General features: G+C 38.4%; 1 pseudogene; it reads left to right on the forward strand.

The window, feature by feature from the left end:
* Nucleotides 1–6,000, forward strand: part of LOC107688492 (serine/threonine-protein phosphatase 2A regulatory subunit B'' subunit alpha-like) — a 111,755-nt pseudogene that overhangs the window by 101,192 nt on the left and 4,563 nt on the right.

Genomic DNA, 6,000 nt, shown 5'->3' on the forward strand with positions numbered 1-6,000 from the left:
GAATGAGAGCCAGCATCCTCGCACAGCGAGTACCGGCAGAAAATTTCCCACAAAGTTCTGCAAAAGATAGCTAATGATTAAGCAGCCATCTTTAGCGTCATGGAAAACTTTAAAGACAATATTTACTTTCATTTGATACTGCATATTGCTACATACAGTATACTTAAAATAATCTGAAGAGCTTGGAGATGATGCTGAAGTAAACACTTATGAGAAGATGTGTACTACATATGAAAAATATGTGCTGCTGCTTTGATATTTTCTTAATATTCTCAATACTGGTTGAAGTAATTCCTGAAATTTTCTCGCTGGTTCTTACTTGTACATCTTGTCATGCAAATATGAACAGCTTAAAATGCTAGGATGGGGTTAGCTTTGTTTGCATGGTAAGAACACGTCATGTGACATCTGGATGGTCATTCATCATTTGTACGTACATCTCTATTAACAGCATTTCTCATATGCACTGTTTGCTTCAAGCACATCTTCAGCTAACTTTGTTGTTAGCTCGTCTCTTGAGATCTCTTTCAGAATGTCACTCATATCATCCTCTTCAGCTGAATGTATTTGAGGACAACCAATATACAGCTTGGCCTAAAAAGTTGTCAAACCCATTGAGGTCCTTTCTCTAATTGTCTCTTTCTATGTCTCAATAGATCCAGCCTGAGAAGAAACCTGGAACACCTCCTCCAGCTCTAGCACCTGCACCCTCCTCGCCAATCCCACGGCCGCCCAGCCCTCCGCCAGCCAAAGTAGTGGCCACACCCCCACCCTCCTCCATAAACATTCCACGCTTCTACTTCCCCAAAGGCCTTCCAAACTGTGCAGCCAACTATGACGAGGCCATTGCCAAAATCGAGGCGGCCTTCACAGAGTTCGAGGAGGAGAAAGCTGACATTTATGAAATGGGGAAAATAGCAAAGGTGTATATGAATTGTGATTTGTTTTTCTTAAAATGAGATTCATAATCTCTGAACCGTTCTTAGCAGTCTTGGATTGACAGTTCTCAACATATAAACTGACACTTGCTTTACGAAGTCCTCATCCGCAGATGTGCTTGCCAAATTGTATTGCCACAGCACCATGATGGATGCCGTCTCATATCAACATCCTATTTTATCTTCTCACTGTTTGAATATTATATAAACAGTATCATATAATGAAGAAAAATCAACAGAATAACCCATCTTGATGTTTACACTTTAAGAATCAGATATTTGGACTCTTAAAGAGCATTTTATCATTTAGAATGATTTATTTTGTTTCTTTTTAAGTAAAGCTGATTTTACAGAATTTAAGTTATATTGTGATGTAATAAATTTTTTTGTGAAAAAGCTGATTTTACAGAATTTAAGTTATATTGTGATGTAATAATTTTTTTTGTGACTAAACATAACAGTGGATAGGGCTTCTTATGTCAGTGCCATTTTAAAATACAACAAAAACAGCATGTTCATGCATTTCTTTTCACAGGCTTGCGGGTGTCCCCTCTATTGGAAAGCACCAATGTTTATTTGCGCTGGTGGAGAGAGGACAGGTTTTGTTTCTGTTCACTCATTCATTGCAACATGGAGAAAGTAAGTGTCAGCACACTTATCACTTTCCATTAAATAAAGTGTTGTATAGCCGTGTATATTAGCATCTGATTGAGACTTTTTGCCCTAATTCTTCTTCACAGGTTATTACACAGCTGCTATGATGATGCATCCAAGTTTGTTTACTTGCTGGCTAAACCAGGCTGCAATTACCTGGAACAAGAAGATTTCATCCCTCTGTTACAGGTTAGAACATTGTAACAGTGCATTGAACTGTGAAAAGTAAAACTATTAGTACTACCTATATTTCTGCATCCCTTATTACTAAAAGTAGATATAAATTCATGATAATGAATAAGTGAAGTCTTCTTGCAACTTCTTGCACATTTTATCTTTAACAAACAACACACACAACAATTAGCAATGTGCAAATTACAAATGTCTTAAACAAAGAAAGTCATGGATGGGGAAAAAAAGCATTTGAATTGGCACTTGATAATACTTAAGTGGAATCAGATTTAGTCAGATGTTTCACGCAATTCCTGTGCGCTCTGAAAATTTTTTTTTTAAAGATGTTTAGTGCATGTAATATATGTGTGTACTGTGTATATTTATTATGTAAATGTATTTTTATGTATATATTTATATAATTTATATATAAATATATTTAATATACAAATATAACATATTTTTCTTAAATATATACATGCATGTGTGGCATGTGTGATATACACAGTACACACACATATATTATGTAAACAAAAACTTTTATTTTGTACATGCATGTGTGTGTATTTATATATACATAATGAATATACACTGTACTATGTAAACAAAAACTTTTATTTTGGATGCGATTAATCGTTTGACAGTACTAATATATATATTACATTATATATTTTTAAACTGATTGTCCTGTGTTGGATCCCATGGATTTTGGAGTCTATACAGTGGGGGAAATATTTATTTGATCCCCTGCTGATTTTGTAAGTTTGCCCACTTACAAAGAAATGAAGGGTCTGTAATTTTTATCGTAGGTTTATTTTAACGGATAGAGACAGAATATCAAAAAAAAAAAACATTATATAAAGGTTACAAATTGATTTGCATTTCAGTGAGTCTAATAAGTATTTGATCCCCTACCAACCAGAAATAATTCTGGCAGCCACAGATTGGTTATGTGTCAATGTGGAACACAGATTAGTCCTGCCACTTTAAGAAGTTACTCCTAATTTCAGCTCGTTAGGTGTATAAGACATCTGCCCACACAATCTGTATCTTCCATTCCAACCTCTCCCACCACCATGGGCAAGACCAAAGAGCTGTCAAAGGATGTCAGAGGAGACAGCTGTTGGTGCGATTATTCGGAAATGGAAGAAATACAAAACAACCATCAATCGGCCTTGGTCTGGAGCTCCGTGCAAGATCTTGCCACATGGGGTAAGGATGATCATGCGAAAGGTGAGGGATCAGCCCCGAACTACACGGGAGGAGCTTGTTAATGATCTTAAGGCAGTTGGGACCACAGTCACCAAGCAAACCATTGGTAACACACTTCGCCGCAATGGACTGAAATCCTACAGCGCCCGCAATGTCCCCCTGCTCAAGAAGGCACATGTACAGACTGAAGATGGGTCATGGATGGGTCTTCCATCATGACAATGACCCGAAACATACCACCAAGGCAACAAAGGAGTGGCTCCAGAAGAAGCACATTAAGGTCATGGAGTGGCCTAGCCAGTCTCCAGACCTCAATCCTATAGAAAATCTGTGGAGGGAGCTGAAACTTCGAGTTGCCAAACGACAGCCAAGAAACCTTAAGGATGTAGAGAGAATCTGTAAAGAGGAGTGGATCAAAATCCCTCCTGAGATGTGTGCAAACCTGGTAACCAACTACAAAAAACATCTTACCTCTGTGCTTGCCAACAAGGGTTTCTGCACCAAGTGCTAAGTGATGTTTTGCTTGGGGATCAAATAATTATTTCACTCACTGAAATGCAAATCAATGTCTAACCTTTATATAATGTGTTTTTTCTGGATTTTTTTGGTTTATATTCTGTCTATATACGTTAAAATAAACCTACCATAAAAATTACAGACCCTTCATTTCTTTGTAAGTGGGCAAACTGACAAAATCAGCAGGGGATCAAATAAATATTTCCCCACTGTATATACATAGTCTTTAACAATGTTAAATTAAATTAATTCTTTACGTAGCCAATCAGAAGGAGCTTTGTAGATTTAAACTGTAGGTCAGGAGTCATCTCTCTCTTGTTTTTTTGATTAGGACATCGTGGACACTCATCCAGGGCTGACGTTTTTAAAAGATGCTCCTGAATTCCATTCCCGGTACATCACAACAGTAAGTAACTTTATTAAGCGCTCAATGACACAGGCAGGAGCTATTTCATGGAGATAAGATTACCGGAATGGTGGTTTTGTTGTCATTGGAACATGCTGCAAAATTCTTTGATTGTTTTTAAACATCGTTCCACAGCTATTTTAGTGTCAGCTACTGTCAACAGGAACATGACTTTGCTTTGTCCTGGGTTAATCATCAGCCTGGCACCTGGAATCTCTATTTGTAGCATTGCTTCAATATTTTGGTTTTGAGTTGAAAGCTTGTTAGCTTACTAAAGTGTTTACGGTAAATCAGATCCAGCTATCTGAGCTGAGCTGCTGGAGCGTCAGAACAGTGAGACGTGGAGCCTAGTGCGTCTGTCTGTCTGTGGGACAGCTGCAACACGTGCTGCGGAGGGGGTGGGAAGGGTAATGGCGTCAAAGTGGCCTGACATCACGGAAACACGGATGCCACCAACAGGCCACTGACCCTGGTCTTGCACAACCCCATATTTAGACACTTCCTTGCTCTGGTGCACTGGTTGACACACCGCGGTACCAATCTCTCCTAGGACGACTGATCTACCAGGAAATGCATGTTAATCCACACTGATGTCACTCTTTCTGTTGGAGTCTGAAGCATGGGGCCTTTTGTCACCACAGGGCTAGATATAACTTGGTATGCCTCAGTACAACCAATCCCTAGACGACTGTACCTACAGGCAGATGGGACTTATGGATGGAATGATGAGCCCTTAAAGAAACAGTTTAATACACAAATGGAACATTTTGTCATCATTTACTCACCCTCGTGTCATTTCAAACCTGTATGGCTTGAGATGTGGGATTTCAGAGCTGTGATGGAGGGGAAAAAATTCAATAAGTACTGTCTTAAATTTAGTTATTTTTCTCCCACAAAGCTTTCATACGGCTTCAGAGAACTTGGAATGTAGTGCACATATCATGCGGGTGGCCTTTATGGTGCTTTTTTTTGTCTTTTGGAGCTTGACGGCTTCAATCCTATAATTCACTTTCTGACTAGCATTTGTTTGTTTTTTTTTGGTGTGTGTTCAACAAAAGAAAGTCAAGTCATACAGGTTTGCAGGGATTAAAGTTATCCGTCGCTACGACGGATTTCCGTTAATTGCAGCGAGTCTACGACAGATTTCCATCAATTGGAAAAAATGAGGGGAAAAGAAACATGTAGCGCATTGTTGTTCTGCCGGCACACCAAAAATCATCCCCGCCAGGCTGCAGCTTCTCACTGACAACATAACGCCGCTCGCATCATTCACAGTCGGGTTATTAGCAGAGAACACAGCAGGACTTCAATTTCGGTGCGGGATTGCGGCTATTAATAATAATTCTAATCATTCCCGCAGGTTCCGCATTTATACCGCGATGACAGATGACGGAACGTATCATTTGCACGTGCTTTTGAGTCTTGAGAACTCACTCGCGCGCTCTCATTTTCTGTGCCCACAGATCGCGATAAGGAGAGTGACAGATTTTAATAATTATTCAAGGAGTTTGCAAATGTGAAATTGATTTAATACAACAGTTCAGTAAACAAGTACTGCCTGATTTTGCTCTTATCAACGAAAATAGTTCCAAATAAAGTAAAAGCTCAGCCGCTGCGCATCTCTAAAAGCAAACACAGCGGTGTTTCATTCATGAATGAAAGTGCGTTTTTGAACGAATCTAGTGAGTCAGTGATTCTTGATTACCCATTCATAAAGACAGTCACTTGCTTCATTCCTGAATGAATTTCTGTTCAAACGAATCAATTGAATGAATGATTCAGTGATAAAAATCCGTGATTTGCCGCCACCTGCTGGCAGTTTCAGTTTCATTTTTAGGTATAATTTCAGTTATTTAAATCATTTAATATTTCTGTATTCAAAATTTTATATTTAAAACATTAATCTCCACATTAATTTATTAATTTAAATGCACTCGTGCCACCTCTTGAGCCTCATTAAACGTCTGAAAATGTGCCTACAACAAGCCACTTTTGTGTTCTTCTGTGCACCCTTTGTAGTACAAATTAATTTTTTATTAATACTAATTTCATATGATTGGTAACTTATTTGTCTTATTCTACTTCTTATTATATTGTTTTAAA

This window comes from Sinocyclocheilus anshuiensis, unplaced genomic scaffold (assembly GCF_001515605.1).
Source record: "Sinocyclocheilus anshuiensis isolate Anshui unplaced genomic scaffold, SAMN03320099.WGS_v1.1 scaffold329, whole genome shotgun sequence".
Classification (NCBI taxonomy): domain Eukaryota; kingdom Metazoa; phylum Chordata; class Actinopteri; order Cypriniformes; family Cyprinidae; genus Sinocyclocheilus; species Sinocyclocheilus anshuiensis.